We start from the raw sequence: 17549 nt of genomic DNA, 5'->3' as shown, positions 1-17549 counted from the left end.
GGGCTACTGACTTCAGCCAGCCTTCTTCAGGCACAACAGTCTGTACATCTTCCCATCAGACCCAAGGAAGTTGTGTGTCTTACATTTGAGAGTATCTACGGAAGCAGTTCCCATCTCCTTGTGACCTATTTCCACAGCACACACTGTTACAACTTTATTTATTTTTTAACACTTTATTTATTTATTCATAGAGACACAGAGAGAGAGAGAGAGAGAGAGAGAGAGAGAGAGAGGGGCAGAGACACAGGCAGAGGGAGACGCAGGCTCCGTGCAGGGAGCCTGATGTGGGACTCGATCCCAGGTCTCCGGGATCACGCCCTGGGCTGGAGGCAGCGCTAAACCCGCTGAGCCTCCAGGGCTGCCCTGTTACAACTTTATTACCTGCTAGTACACTGTGATGAAACCACTAGCCTTGTTGAACTCTTGGTGAAAATGTGACAGTAACTTCAGAGGAAAAGGAGTCACCCAAATAGTAAGACACAGCCCCAAAGACTCCATGTATGCATTACTATTAATAATAAATACTAACTTACATGCTTTAGGGTATCAAGATAGTCATTCACCACCTCCTACAAGTCATAAGAAGGTACTTTCAAGAAATGAATATCCTAGAAATTTAGTAGCTTTCAAACCACCTTAACTTTAAACTCTTAGCAGCCTAAGATTCACTGTTGTAATGGACCTGCACTTCTATATTATTCATTAAATAAAATGCAGTATTTTGGGATGGAAGGAAATATCGAGTTTGCCAAGTACTTAGCTACTTGGCACAGCTTTTCTAAGTCTTCATCTCACTTCTGTTTCTCTAGATTCGAATTCACCAGTTATATGTGCTTGACTAGCACCACCTCCTTGCACAATAAACGGAGTTATTAGAAATTCCAATCTTCTTTGGGATGGGGAAAGCAGAGACAATCTTGAATGTATGCTTCAAGAACCTTGGCCTTAATGCCAGACACAGTCAAGATAATTATCAAAAAGGTTTTTGCTGTTATCAGAAGTTACTAGAAGAATGGCTGGGGAAATGTGATAGCCAGCAGTGAGGATGTGCTGGGTCTCTAAGGACTGCAGGGGGACCAAATCATTCTTATGCTTAAAAATAGCAACCAAGGTAATCCAGGGAACAATGATTGCAATTTCTGTTTTAGTCCTTTGCAATGATATTGGAATTTCTGAATGAGAAGATTACCAAACTTGCAGAAATGTTCTGTACTTATGAAGGGGTCAGATATCACAAGTTCCTCACAAGTATATGAAACACAGTAGAACTATTTGAATTTCAGATTTCCATTCCCTCCTTTAATAAAAAGAGAAGATACCAATTTGCTGTCTTTCAGCCTTAGATAGCGGAGTACAACAAATGGATTTAGACTTTTTACGACAGGTAGCAGATAAAAAAAGAAAAATAAGTGGAATAGGTGTCACATTGATTCAAGGAATAAAGAATAGAAGGAGACAGACAAAACACTTCTGGCAAGGGACGAGACAAGAGAGGAACACCATGAGGTCATCATGAGGCACACGTAGTCTGCTATCCATGTAAACAAAGCGGTTGATGTTCTCAGGGAAGGGAGCTGTTCTTAGGAGGATGTGGAAAAGGGGCTCATGGCGTGGGCAGTAATGAGATCGAGGACTAAGAGGAGTCACAAGCAATCAAAATACAGAAGAGGAGCTGGGAAAGAGATGCTGACTTGGGGATGATCATCAATAATGCACTGAGGAATAAAAATCAGAAGAATGTTTGACAGCAGTGAAAAGGGCAAACAAGACTGTGGGCTGTAACGTGTAGCCTCAGAGAGAACAAGGCAGTACTGCTTACTCCACTGCTATTTAAGGCAGCGAGATCTCATTAGCTCTGGGAAGATCTGGCTCTTCCTACCCAGTGGAAGAAATCGAGTGAAAAGCTGCGAGTTGCAACTGAAAGTCGATTCCTGATTCAAAAGACAGGGCACAAGCGATGACAATGCAGTTCCTGGCCCAACTACAGCTCTACTACAAAATTAATGCCTCCCCCCACCTCACCCCCACCCCCGTCTCCAGACTTATCATAATCCTATACTTCCAGGGTGCTAAGAAGAGTGTTAGCAGATGTAGATTAGCCAAGTTGAGACGAGCAAGGAGCAGGGATGTAAACTTCTTGATAACATCCCTCCTCATCATAGATACATCTGTGGTAGTAGAGTTCATTAACTATGGAGGGTAGCAGAGCATTTATGAGAAATCTGAAGATATGCTAATCTTGAGACAAAAGGTAAATAATGTTTCTCTTTTACGGATGTACTGTGTTCATGGCTGTCCAATCATTTCATAAAACAAACCACTAAGGAGATGATACCCGGAATTACAATCAGATCCTAGGATGGCACGGCACCAGTTGGGGGGAGGTCCTGATGTTTTCACTAAGACCAGTCTGCACTAAGTCACCCAAGGATACTGAAACCCCCAAACAATCATATTGTTGTAGTTCCTTTTAGTAAGATTTTAATTTCATTGACTGCTAATGACCACTGGCTGAGCAAGTCCTTGGGTTGATAGTTCCTCATCTTGACCTTGAGGAATTCTGCAAATGAGAATAGTGATATTGCCACTCTGGATAAATAAAACTAGTCTTAATAATTAATGATAATGGGGCACTTGGGTGGCTCAGTAGGTTAAGCATCCGACTCTTGATTTCAGCTCAGGTCAAGATCTCAGGGTTAAGGGATCATGCCCCGTGCCAGGTTCCCTGCTCAGTGGGGAATCTGCTTAAGGCTTTCCCTCTCCATCTGCCTCTCCCCCTACTTGTGCGCTCTCTCTCTCTCTCTGTTTCTGAAATAAATAAATACAACCTTTAAAAAACATTAATGATAACATATTTACAGAGGAATCTGAGGCACAGAGGGAAGTACCTTGCTCAAGGTCACATACCTCGGGAGGGGCTGATGTAGGATCTGAACGGCTCACCAGAACTTGTATGCATAACCATAGTGAATGCTACCCAGATAGCTACCATCTTAAAACAGATTTATTGTTTTAAGGCAGGTATTTAAGATAAAAATCAGGATTTAAGAGGCACTATTGGTGCCCCTCACAAGCACCAATCCCCCCCTACAGGCACCAGGGTGGCTTCCATTCTGTCTAAAAGCTGATGTTGCTCCTGCAAAGCAGTCGTGAGGCCTATATGAAGGTCTCCTTGGGCACCTGAATAGTAAACCAAAAGAGGAAGTGAAGCACTATCAAAATGCCCTCCTTGTTCTCCAGCACAACCATTTTAGAAAGAATTATGGTGATATTTTCCAACATACAATACTATCACCTTTCAGATCTTCGTGCCTTTTAGCTAAGATTTTCAAACACCTCAACTACTCAAAAACTTGACGGCTAGTCCCAGTTAAAGCTACGGAAAGGTAAAGCTGCTTTGAGGACTACCTTGTCGTTGATACTTCTACATCTTATTTCCTGCCTTAAGGGAAAAAAACCACCACCACTTTCTTCCCTGGATGAAGGCTTCATCATATTAATATAAGGAGAGGGGGAAAAAAACAGAACCAAACCAAAAACGCATTGCCAGCATAGAACATGGTGACAGAGCTGATTTAGTTTACACTAAACGACAACTTTAGAAGCTCACACGTAAAATTCTTTAGAGAGAATGAACCATTTAAAACCACCTAAAAGGGGCACCTGGGTGGCTCAGTGGTTGAGCGTCTGCCTTTGGCTCAGGGTGTGATCCTGGGGTTCTGGGGTCGAGTCTCGTATCAGACTGCCTGCAAGGTGCCTGCTTTCCCCTCTGCCTATCTCTGCCTCTTTTTGTCTCTCTGATGAAAAAAAAAATCTTAAAAAAATAAAACCACCTAAAGAACTCTGGTATTTAGGGATACTCGAATACCACCCCCAGCAGGCTAAGCAGCTTAACTGTCTCCTTATGCTCTATGCTTTGTGTAATGGGTAGCTATAGTGATAACAGGGAACAATCTACAGCTTTAACCAAGAGCAGCACTGAAGACACTATCTGCCCAGAGCGCTTAGCCCCCCACAGGTCAAGGGGAGCAGCACTCTGGGCTGTTACTTTTTCCCTCAGTAGTGACATCTGTTAGCTGGTACAGCTGAGACTGGGCTAGCGAGGGCTGAAGAGTATGATCAATGTTCCATCACTTGTCGGGTGCTTCAGGGCTCTAAACCAAGCCAGCATAAGGAACCGCCACCTGGATCATCCTCTCAGCAACAAAGCTAGTCATCGCCAAAATAAGGAATAAAAAAAAAAAAAATCTGTGAGGGACACATGGGTGGCTCAGCAGTTGAGCATCTGCCTTTGGCTCAGGGCATGATCCTGGAGTCCCGAGATCGAGTTCCATATTGGGCTTCCTGCATGGAGCCTCCCTCTGTGTGTGTGTGTGTGTGTGTGTCTCTCATGAATAAATAAAATCTTAAAAAAAAAATCTGTGGTGAATGTGAGACCATACATGTGGTTTTATTTTTTTTAAGATTTTATTTATTTATTAGAAAGAGAGAGCACAGAGGGAGAAGCAGGCTCTCCACCGACCAGAGAGACCAATGCAGGGCTCGATCCCAAGACCCTGAGATCATGACCCAAGCCAAAGGCAGACACTAAACCGACTAAGCCACCCAGGTGCCCCATACATGTGGTTTTAAAAGTAACACTGTCAGAGAATTGATCCCTATGGGTGAATCATCACATAGATCGTCCTCACTAAAGTAGCTCTTCTCAGGCGAAATTCCCTCTGCTACCCAGTACATTCCTATCCATTGTTAAAGAACCTACAGTACCAGAGAATTCATTTGATTTTTATGCAAGAACAAGAAAAAAAACAAAATCGATATGCTAAACATTCAACCAATGCTGGAAGAGTGGTGGTAAATTTGACACCTAGGAGGTCCTGGTGAGGATGGCCAGACAGCAGTGGGTGATGGGAGTTAATGAGACCAAGATGTCAATTGGATTCTAAGTGTACAATTATTCAAGAAATTTAAAAAGGATATTGTTTGTAAACTTTAAACCCTATTTATATATCCAGAAACAGGTATGTTCTTCTAGAAGAGCAAAAATGAAACTGTGACTTCGTCCTGTTAAGTGTTATTTCGATCCCACATATTAGAGAATTTTTTGAATTGTACGAAATTTCTGAACTAAAAAAGGGAAATGCATCAATCATCCATCAGAAGTATAGGTCAAAACATAAGGTGTTAAGCAATGAGAAAATCATGATTAAAGGCATCCACCCAGATGCATGAGACCTTATTTTTATTTTTTATTTTTTTTAAAGCAATTTTATTTATTTATTCATGAGAGACACAGAGAGAGGCAGAGACATAGGCAGAGGGAGAAGCAGACTGCCTGCGGGGAGACTGATACGGGACTCGATCCCAGGATTCCGGAATCATGACCTGAGCCAAAGGCAGGTGCTCAACCACTGAGCCACCCAGGTGCCCCGAGATCTTATTTTTAAATGTGGTAATAGTAGATTAAAATTTCTAGTTGCTGTTTGAATAGAACTTGATGTGAGAGATCATACCAGGGGCTAACTGAAAGGAAGCCATAGGTTGAAAGCTTAAGAAGAAATCAGAAACATAATCACCAACTAAATGGTTAGAAACTACATTTAAAAAAAATTCCTCATCCCACAGATAGTTCAATAAAGCAAAAATGTAGCTAATGACACAAGGATGACAATTGTATTTTGTCACAGATCCACCTTATCATAGATACAGCTGCTTGAAAGAACAAAACAGAAGCAGAAAATACCGCAGTGGCCTGACATTTGAGATGCAGGATCTCATAGGACAAATGAGATGCCCTGTTCACAACCAAATGACATTTTGGCAGATTATGCAGAGGATTTATTTCTAACTGGCTGGAGGTCAGTTAAATACATATATTTTTTCATTTCCAGAGAGTTAATCTGCCATAGGCCTACAGCGTGCTATTCAAACATACATTCAGCTCTTAGGTTAGCCAAATGTGAAATTTGGTACTGTTCTGGACGAGATATTGGCATTGGGCTTTTAATGAGAAATGGTGAGATAAAAATGATGAATTTATTCTTGCCTGGGTAATGTAGTAAGAAACGACCACATTCCAGCTTCTGGTTTCTGAAACAATTCTGGAAGACAGAAACCTCTGGAATGCCCATCCTGCTTAGTCTATAAATCTGAATTGTACAAGTGCAGACCGCCCCCCCCCAGACTTTTTGCTGCTAACACATGCCAGTGATGTGATAAAGACCTATGAAAGCTAATAGCACAAAGAACCTCATACATTTTTATGCAGAATGATCAGTGTTAAGTATGCAGAATGGTAGGTGTTAAGTCAATCCTTCATTCATTCAACAAACATTTATCAGGTATCTACAAGGCACTCAGTATTATTCTGTTTTTCTATTTGAGTGTTCTGGGATATACCAGTCAACAAAGCAGACAAAAAACCTGTGTGCATGGAGTTTAGTTATTAGTGAACTCACTCAACAAAGGCACTGAACGACCAGCATCTTCCAGAAATTACATTTTACTAGGCATTACTACCCACAGTGCTTAAATAGAGTCCAAAGTGGCAATGACCTATTGAGAACTTGGATTTCAAATGGTTGCCATGGTGAAATAGTGCAAAGCAGTTTCAATTTTAAGGACAATCCAGATTACCTAGGTGGGTAAAGTAACAAACACTGACTATATGGGAATGCTTAGTAGTTATAAACACTTCCCAAAACTTGTCTGTCTGCAAAATCCTATTAATCATAAAAATGTTATAATGGCCAACTAAGTCACTACTAAGAGAACATGAGGGTTTCTTCCAACTTACATGCTTCCCCAATGATGAGACTTTCCATGATAAACATCTAAATCAGACCAGAAACACTAAGCCAGGAATGGAACATTAAGTTGTGTGGTCTGAGATTGTTATTAGTGTTGGTATACTCAGGCCCCAGGCATCACCCTGGTGTGTGGGACAGGCAGGTCAGAGGGGGTCAGGGGAAAGGAGAGGGTGACAGTCTGCTGGAAAAATATAAAGGGATGTGCATTTGGGTTTTAAAATGAGTTTGTCTGATGGGGGTGGAAAAGGTCTTGGAGCTAGGTCAAAACTATAACCCTCAAGAGCAATAGGAAATGTGAGACTGACACTGTACTCCTCTTTGAGCAAGAACACCATGCCTTGCTGCTGCTGCTTTATTATATATTCATACGAATATGGTATGAATGTTGATGCTGCAGTTCTACATGTGAGGTGGGGACCACAAACTGATTGGGTTTGGCCTTAATGAGCTGGAGTGATGAAGTATTAATAAATGACCAGGGAATCTGCATAGACAGAGTATCAGCAGGAGTGACACTCACAGTGGGTGTTCTGGAGGGGGTGCTCCTGCAGGCACCCAAACCACAACTGACTAAATGGCGTGGCTCCCTGAGGATTCTGTGTCTCCTCAGCTACCTAGGGTCAGTCCTCATGGATGATGCAACTCCTCCTCCATCACAGGAAATGGTGTGGGACTTTACGTTTTTACTGGCCTAATGGTTGTAAACCTTTTCCAAGACTGGACTATGAAGTGCACATTGAATTCTTCTGATCCAAAATCTTGTCTAAGGATGTTGATGATTTCCAAAGAGTTAAAAGCGTATGGGAGTCTTCAAAAAGCTGTAGAGCCTTATATGTTGATAGCCTCATCAAAGCAGGAACAATCAGGCTTGTGTTTTGCTTAGAAAATCATCTTTAACTTTATCTGGGTCTGCAGGAGATGGCACGCTATATATGAAGTTAGAAAACAGGACGGCACCAGTTCGCACTAATGCACTCTACGGGGGTGGAAACTCAAATGTCTTCAGGGGCCAGGGAAAGAATATAAAACAGTCAGAGAGGATGGGCCAGAATTTTTGCCTTGGAGGATTTCATGTCCAGTTGTTTTCAGATCTGGTTTTTGAAGACAAGGTAAAACTGGAGTCTTATGTCAATTTTCCCATTAAAAAAAAATGTTGGCCGCTATTCCAAAATTTAAAAACAATGTCCAAGCCAAACAAAAATACATTTGTCGGCAAGATCCCAGCCTTGGGCCAGTGGGATGCACCTCTGCACGATAGCAAAATGCTGAAGAACAGTTGGGAATTGGGAGTCAGAGCAGGAAAAAAAAAAAGGTGTGAGAGGAGTTATTGACTAAAATGTGGTTCAGAGGCTTTGTGGCAAAAACTCAAAGCTCAACAGATTTCACTTTTGGTATGCCATCAGAGGAAAAGAATTCCACAGGCATAGAGACATTCAATTAAGACTGCCTAGGTTCATTTCCTCAAGAACTGTGATTAAATTAAGAGTTGAGATAGAAAATGTGGACTAGAGTAATTTTAAAAATCAGTTTTTCACAGTTTGGGATTTATTTTTTTAAACCTATTCAAACAAAAGGAGCCATGGCTTAAAGTCAGGGGAAAGTCTATAATACATAATTAAGGTTGAATTTCGCCTACCAAATGTGGTTAGGGAAATGGAACAAAACAACACAATCAGCAAGGAAGCACCAAAAGCACACTAACTTTAAACCCTCCCTGTCCTCTGGATTTCCGGTTCTGGGAGCTACAGTTCTTATTTAAATCATTTTAATCATTTTATTACTTTTAGCTAAAATGACACCAACTGAAAATGCACTTTCTCCTGGAGACTCATTCAAATTCTTCAAAACACTAAGAGCCAACTTTTATCTTGTGTGGTTTTCTAATAGGTATTGATTGTATCCATACAAAAACACAGAACTACAAAAAAAAAAAAAATCGATCTCTTGCCCGTTTCTTAAAATACCATTATCTGTTAAGAATGATATATCTTTTTTTTTTTTTAATTTTTATTTATTTATGATAGTCACAGAGAGAGAGAGAGAGAGAGAGAGGCAGAGACACAGGCAGAGGGAGAAGCAGGCTCCATGCACCGGGAGCCCGACGTGGGATTCGATCCCAGGTCTCCAGGATCGCGCCCTGGGCCAAAGGCAGGCGCCAAACCGCTGCGCCACCCAGGGATCCCAAGAATGATATATCTTATTTGGAAATGAATGTTAGTAGTAAATACAAATGATGCCATTTTTATGACTCTATTCAAAAGACATTCCTGTTTGGAGTCTCCCCAGAGGAAAATTTTCTAGGTTTGACCCAAACACTTTCATTTGCCAGTGTGGAATATTATAGTCTTACACCAAGCAGTGAACTGCTCAAGTGAATGGCCAGAGAGAATATACTAGCACCTAAGACATTACTAGAGAGTTATAGAACTTTCCATTTGCTAGGAGCACAATGAAATGACAGTCTCAAATATTATAGGAATTTAATTTGCTCTTAAAACACTATGTATCTGCAAGAATTGCTATACTGTCAATAACCATCTTCATGCCTACCAGGAAAAAGTAGCACGTCAGACTGGGTATATAGTAAACAATACTCATCAGTTACTAGTAAAGAAATATCAACATTATTGAGTTCCATACTATATACAATGCTGAATTCCAAATATTTAAATATCATTTCATAGAGCGTTTTTGAGACAAAAGTCACATAACACAAAAGTAATTCTTTTTAAAATGAACAATTCTGTGATTTAGTACACTGGAAATACGAAACCACTTCTATCTAGTTCCAAGACATTCTCATCACTCCAAAAGACAACCCCATATCCTTAAGCCATCACTCCCCATTCCTGCCTCCCCCCTAGCTCCCAGCAGCCACTGATCCATTTTCTGTCTCTACGGATTTATCTATTCTGGATATTTCATATAAATGGAATCATATAATACGCGACCTTTTGTGTCTAGCTGCTTTCACTTAGCATAATGCTTTCAAGGTTCATTTCATAGAATTTTAATAAACTTAAAAATTATGCTGGAAAGAATGTTGGTTTTAGAACTCCCCGGAGGAGGTCTCCAGTACAGCTATAGGCACTCCATGTATATAGGCCCAAACGAAGAAAAGTTCTATTAGACAGAGTTAAGGCCTTCAGGTTGTAAAACTCAACTATACTAATACAGAGGAAGAGTATGTTGGGTAAGTAGCAGCCAGTTGAAAAAAGATTGTAAATGGGGATGTGTCACGGAGCAATTATGCTGCAATTCCGTCAATAACAAACCTCAATGAGAAGTACGTTAAATCAGTAGCCTTTTACATACTTCCCTTCAAATTTGAATTATTTCATAATAAAACATTTAACAATTTTTTAACAAAGTAAGTAGGTTTCTTTGCTATCAAGTTCAGTATAAGTAATGGTATTTATATTACCTAAAATTCTAATATAACATTTGATGCCATTAGTGAAAATGAGGTATTCTAGTCGCATTTAAGCTCCAAATCCCCATATCACATTAGGAGTTTGGCATCTGTACAGGATAAGGATGGGCACTGCCCTTCAGAAGGATACAGAAAAACCAGAGAGCGTAGCAAGAGAGAGGAGATGGAGGAGGTTTAAAAAAATATAAAATAAAACCACATAGCCACTGAAGAAAGTTCATTAAGAAGATGAAATTAAGGTAGGTTTTGAATCAATATTTGAAAAGGGGATTAGATATGTTCTGCCTTGGGCAGAGATTAAAGTAGAATGGATCTGGCTCAGTATAAAGACCTCCCAACCCATAACTCAGCAACGGGCAGGTGCGCAGCTCCTTGGCACTGGAAACAGAGCGCCAAGGGACATCCTCAAACGCCACTGCTCCTTCTCAGCCCCTTTGTCAGGGGGTTCAGGCTGTGCAGACACATGGGGTCCCAGGCATAGAGGGGCTCTGTGCTGGCCATGATCCTCTGTTGAGACCGTTCTGAATTTCTCTTTGATTTTAGAACAAGGGGCTCTACATTTTCATTTTGCCTGCAAATTGCATTGTCAGTCTTGTGTGTGGGTACAGAAGAAATATTCTTATCTGATAACATTGGCAGTGGTATGGGTTAACTGGTTAATGTAAAATGACAGTTTGAACAGGGAAACATAAAACTATGATACAAAGAGATTTCAAATTTAATGCTTTCACTGAAATCATATCAATGTACATTCATTGTACCAATGTACCAATCTTGTGACACGGGGCCACGGCTATTTAAAAAAAAAAAATCCTATATTAAAAAAAAAAAAATCTTTCTAGTTATCTGTTCCCGACTTAATTTAACAATTTAACAATGTGCCTTTATCAGATTTCCCAAAGCATCCCATTTGTTTTTTAAAGAAATGATGCACTTTTTGAACTATCTTATTAAAATTATATCATTTAAATAATCGTTAAGAAATCTATGAAGACAGGTTTAAGTTGCTTGTTAAAACTAGAATTTATCTGGACACCTGGGTGGGTCAGTGGTTGAACATCTGCCTTCGGCTCAGGTTGTGATCCTGGGGTCCTGGGATCGAGTCTTGCATTGGGCTCCCTGCAGGGAATCTGCTTCTCCCTCTGCCTGTGTCTGCCTGTCTCTATCTCATAAATAAATAAAATCTTGAAAAAACAAAAAGCAACAAAACAAAACAAAACCAAAAAACCCTAGAATTTACCTGGTGGGAGCAGACATGGAGCTGAGGTGGGGGGAATACTTGAGTATTATCTCTATCTCCTAGTGGGGAGCAGGAGATGCCTAGGATATTAGGTATCACCAGTGCATTTTAGCAAGGGAACTGAGAGCATTACTTAATTCAATGGGTCAAGTTCACAGAGGTCGGCTACTCATTTGTAAAAATATTAGGCCTGTTGCAACGTCTTCTGAGTTGTCCTGTCAAGGTGACGGGCATGGCTCCACCCCCTTGGAAAAAGAAACATGAGCTTCCTTGAGACAAGGATATAAACTCCCTTTGATTGATGGGCATTACTGCTGCCAAGTATCAGAGGAAGATGTAAGTCTCTGGGGGAAAGAACTAGAACTAAAAAAAAAAAAAAAAAACAACCCTCAAAACCTGAGAGAGAAAGAGCTAGATCCTAGGCTATAGAAGCAGAGCTCAAAAGGCAGGCCTCATAGGGATGGGGGCGGGGAGGGGGACAGATTCACATTTCTTTCCTGACTGCTCTTGCTGGGGTCAAGCAGTACATACATGTGATGTCCTCCCCGGCAGGAGGACAGGGCAATCTCAGTCACAGGGAAACACGTAGAAAACTAAACGAAGTGTCCCTAGAGTCACCTCCAGGCTGACCACAAGTAAGCCATTTGGTAGGACCGATCATCCTGTTGCCTCTTCCTGAGTGTCCGTTTACCACTGTGCTGTGCTGTGTGGGCCAGAGCAGGAACTCCCACTCCCGGCACCAAGGCAGCAGAGGTAAATCTGGTGCCTCTCATGGATACTATGTAGACTGTAGGGCTTCAGTCATTCCTCCTCATGTAGAGTTTCTATCTCCACTCCCTGCCGAGGAGTGGAATCTCATTTCCCTCGGGGAATACATAGGGCTGCCTTCCATCTCTCGCTGGTATCTCACTAAAGAAGTCTTATGTGGGGGCCAGATGAACAGACTCCCAAGTATTAAGAGGAAAGAACCACCATGTACCCAGTGCTCTTACAGGCTTGCTATCACACTAACCTTTCCATGTAATCAAAATACGACTCATCACAGCTCTGTGGGTTAAGTGAGTCCCTCTGTGAGTAAGAACAAATGGAGGATAAGAGATGAAGTAACCTCCCAAAGTCACATCTACTAACCGACAGAGCTGGGATCCGAACCTGCATCTAATTTGAAAGCTGGTGCTCTTTGCCTATACCACCCGGTCTCTGTGTGTCTCAGCTGGTGAGAGTCTAACAGGATGGGGATGTTTGCTCAGTTAAATCACAAAAATCAGTAAACAATGTGGAAAGCCAGAAGGCCACTCCAGAGACAATAACCAATCAATCCGCAATCGGTTATTTAAATAATTACAGGAGATGTTAGTTAATGGAGCCTGTATGATAATGGAGCCTGGACAGAGTTCTGTATAGTAATTTCTATGCCATTCAGTGTTTTTATTGTCTCTACTCTCCCCTACTCCAGAAATTTGGAAAGCTTTTTTTCCTGGAAAGAAAGTATTGCATAGAGAATAAAGCCCGTAAATAGAGGGTAAAAAAAGGAATGACCAGGACTATCAGATGGCTTTACTAGTTTATAAACACTCTAGAAATCACCACTGTGAGAAAACATGGTCTCAGTTCCACATCCAGTTCACCAAGATAAAGGTCAGCTAAACAAGAACTTATTTTACTATGCCTGATTCTGAACATAAGGCTAACTGGAATGCCTACTTTAATTTAGGTAATTAGAGTATTGGTCCCTGAAAGAAAATTTGCTAAATTCACCCACAATTAGTGGACTCAAAATGGCAAGTTAAGCTGTAACCCAAAGAACATGAATATTTTATGTCTTCTGTACTCTACTATAATGATAATAGTTCTACTGTATATTTAAGGCTACCTTAGCCCACACCATAATTAAGGCAATATTATGAAATGAAAAATATACTTCATTCTCCTTGGGAATACACATGGAAGCAGATATCTGCAATTAATGCCCAAGTTTTCCCCCCTTCTAGAACTCCTATCTTCCCTTTGATAGAATAATTGGACTCGGAATCACCAGAAGGCATCTCTGAAGTTCTCCTGGTCCCCAAACATTAAGTTACACCTCACTTTTCAATGCCCTCAAACGTAAATGAACACAGAGTGCTGAAACACCATTCAGTTTTGCTTCCTCAAGTCCTCCAGGGGTCTTGTCCTGTCCTACTCACCTCGGTCAGATGGGACTCAAGTCCAGGCAGCAAAGGATCTGAGCCCACGTAAACTATGTACGTAGACTCCCTGCAGAATGAATGAGGCTAGAGGAAAGCATTTACTTGCCCTTTTTGATAGGAAAAAGGCTAAGTTTTATATATTACCTACAAAGTGATTCAATTCAAGTGGAAAGGCTAGGATTTGGTTCTAACAAGGCACTGCGGTGAATGGCCTTTTACAAGGTCCTGCACTCTCTGGCCCCTGCCTCCTGCTCTGCCTTATTTCGTGTCACCCTCTCCTCATTCACCTGATCTGGTCACACTGGCCATCTTTTACCAAGTTCATTATCTCTGCACAAGCTGTGCCTCTCTGCCCTGCGTGGTCAGGCTGAAATCGAAGACTTCACTCACAAGGTTCCTCTTCAGAGGGGCTTACTCTGCTCTTGAATCTAAATGAGGACCCCTGTTTATTACTTTCTTTATAGCACAAAAGAGCACTTTTTTCTTCTCACGGTTTGTAATTTTACTCAGACCTGTGTCTGTCTTCCTCTCCTATTAGACTAGGGGCTTTCTGGAGATAAGAACTCTGTTTTGCTCACCTGGTATACCTGGCACAGAGTAGATCAGACGCCCTACTTATTGAACAAATGGAGTAGGGCAGCTTCTGGACCTGGATGACAAAGTGGGATAGAAGGCTCCTGTCCCCACTTTTGCATGGAAGCAGGTACCACTCTGGCCCAGTAATAGGAAGCATCCCAGGACCTTCAGAAAGCAGCACCCTGTTATGGGCACCAGGTCCCTCATGCTGGCTGGTGATACCAGTGAGGACGCTTCAGTCTCTTGGGCAGGGGAGGGGAAGAGAGTGAGCCCACTACATGGTAACCAGCACTGACACGGTGACTTATGGGCCCCTGGGCCACAGCCCTTTGGGGACTCTCAGTATTAGCCCAGGGGAGTATCTGTTCTTATTGGCTAACAACTATTTAGTCTGAAGACATTTGATGTTCGTGGATATTTCAGATTATGCCAAGCCACCTGAACTGTTGTATTTAATTATTGGTAATGAACTATAAAAAGTATTGCTCATTTTGTATAAAGTTTTGTGTTTTTGACATTACAAAAAAAAATCTATCCTAAAAATATATCAAGATTATCTCATATTCATTCCTTACCTGATAACAATTTTCATGAGCACTAAGTAAAAAAGCCAATTAAAAAAAAAAAAAAGAAAGAAAGAAATCCTGAGAGCTCCAGCAAGCCTACCATGTCAGGGGCTGAGAAGCCCATTTGTCAGAACAATCTATAACATTTTTATGTTTCCCAAGTATAGTGTTGTCTAAATCACATCCCCTAATCTGTGTTCCGTTTTTCTACTAGATGTTAAGTTTTCAGTGCATACCATTCTCAACTTCCCACTCAGTTCCACTGACAACTACAAGCAGCAAAACATTAAGAAAAATGTGAGGAACTGAGAGCTCATAGGGAAGGAAACCAAGGTTAGAGCCTAGGCAATTTGGAAGCCCTTTCCTGTCCTTCTGACCTTGCATATCACAGGCAGATGAGAAAAGTGAAGAGAGCTGGCAGCGTGATGACCCCAGATCCATTCATCCAGTGAAGAGAGTCATGAACATATTGAGTTTCTAAGGATCTAGCTAACAATCACAAATGGATAAGAAGTCTCAAGATTTGTTATAAATTGGTCCTCCTGGGGGTCTATTACTGAAAAGATACTCTGAATGGGATGTTCTCATTTCCAGTAATAAACCTTTTAAGGCTGACCAGGCTCCCTAAGGGTAAAGATGAAGGCATTTTGCTATTAAAAAGTTAGGCCAAAAAAAAAAAAAAAAAAAAAATCTTCCTCCCCAGTCTAATGGGCAGCTCCTTTTTATGGTGTGCCACAGGGTATTTGAGTGGAAGGACTGTAGAGCCAGGCCCGTGAGCATGCACCCGTGGTTATTCAAATGCTTCCCTAACTACAAATTCCTACTGGGTGGTTCTATGTCTCCCCAGACATGAAATCCTCCAGGAAGACCTGAATTTATGGAATGCTTGCCATGGCTTACCCAAGACAGTGGTTACTTTCAATGAACATTAGCTCAGGAACATGACTGGACACGAATGTCAATGGGGAAAGTGTCAATGTGGTGGGTCAAGGTCTCTCCTGATCTTAAAATGAATCTGGGGTGAAAACATTCTTATGTGCCTTTTGGATACTCAAGGAGTGCAAGAAGAAAAATTTTCTCAGATTTGGCAAGCTGGTCTTCTTTGTTTTTAAAAAATGGTAAGCAAATGCAAGCTACAGGATCAAATTTAAGATTATAATTAGACATGAAGCTGAAAATAGTGATGACAAATCCATATTGCGTCTAAAATGTTGACCTAATTTTCTTTCTTGGTTTAAAATTGTTTTGATTGGGTAAACAAGGAGTTCTATTTTCTGTTATATAAGAAATTAGGAGCCAGTATCTTCTCTTTCATCTCTATTAGTAGACTGAAAAAAAAATAGCAAGATTTGGTTTGGGATTAGGAGATTTGCCTGTCAGTCTATTAACAAGCACAACTGGGCATGTACATGTATATACAATACTATACTATTGATGGAATAGTTAAAATTCATGTGGGCTCAGAGATTTCTGAAGTGGGTAAATACACACACACACACACACTCACTCATTCACTCTAGCCAAAGACAAATCAATTTACTAACAGGGCAGACTGTTAGGAAAAAAGCCATCTAATTTAAATCCTACGTACCTGGTAGTGTTAAAAAACACACAAAAAAGGCATATTAGAAAGACTACGTTTCTTGCACCAGGATAAACCTACTAAAGATATTCTCACTACAAGTAGGAACTGGTTATTTGGGGGAGTTTATTGTAATTCTACAGTCAGAAAGTTTGGCTAGACTGAATGTAATCCTCAGGCATATCTGATTCTAGAGTTAAAATCTAGATTAACATAAAGTAAGACAATTTAAAGTGATTGAAAAGAGCAAGACTGCTAACTTAGTGAATATCTAAGACTAATCCACTTGCAGGCTCTTGTTTCATTTAAGTGAAATTAAGTGCAGATCTTAACTGGAATCTATATCGGTGGTTTTAAAAAGGATCCACAACTCCTAACCAAATAAAGAGTGACAAAGTTAATTAGAAAATTAGGGCTTACAGTGTGGTTTACTGCTGCGCCAATTCATAATCCTGTAATACAGAAACTGAGAACACCTTTGAGGAAACTACAAGTGCTATTTTATGCTTTTCTAAAAATTCCTGGAAATAACGTTTGCCTATTATTTTGAAAGGTAATTTTAAATTGCCCCCTCCCTCCTAAATCAGGATGTCTTTAAAACAAGAAGTCTTCCAACCTTTCTCTCTGAAAGTCAATCACTTCCCATTAGAATTTGCAGATAAGCAAGCAGAGGGGGTGGATGGGGCTGACAGTGAATTTCACCACAGGTGTAGGCAGCTTATTTTTAGTTTCTGACTTGGTTTCCTAAGAAAATGTTTCTTCTGTTTAATTCCTCTGAATTTCTGGGGCCAGGAGGAGGATGGTCACCAGACTATAAAAATTATAGTCTGTTAAAATAAGAATTACATTTTACTTCAGTCTGTCTTTCTGCTGCAATCAAATAAACTTACAAATACATTAACTTAGGTCTGTGACTAAATTAATGTTCAAAGTGTGTATGTATGCACTCTACACATTTATACAGACCTATCTCCAGCGCTGCACAGAGCAAACAGCCCTTTCCAAATAGCTCAATTGCTGAGTATTTTAATTCAGCTAAAAATGATAGTCCTTCATCTGAAAGCACAGTAGTTTTATATTAGATAGTCCAGTTTAACACTTCTAAGTATTTTAAAATAATTTTTGTATACTAATTTTTCATGTTAAAATAACTT

At 40.6% G+C, this 17549-nt stretch overlaps 1 protein-coding gene across 11 annotated transcripts in view; it reads right to left on the bottom strand.

Annotated features, from left to right (window-relative positions):
* Positions 1-17549, bottom strand: part of STK39 (serine/threonine kinase 39) — a 316325-nt gene that overhangs the window by 30171 nt on the left and 268605 nt on the right. The gene's annotated exons all lie outside the window — the stretch shown is intronic.

Source organism: Canis aureus, chromosome 34, assembly GCF_053574225.1.
Source record: "Canis aureus isolate CA01 chromosome 34, VMU_Caureus_v.1.0, whole genome shotgun sequence".
In the NCBI taxonomy this organism is placed as follows: Eukaryota; Metazoa; Chordata; class Mammalia; order Carnivora; family Canidae; genus Canis; species Canis aureus.
Note: the sequence above shows the minus strand (reverse complement) of the source record. Positions and strands in the feature narration are given on the sequence as shown.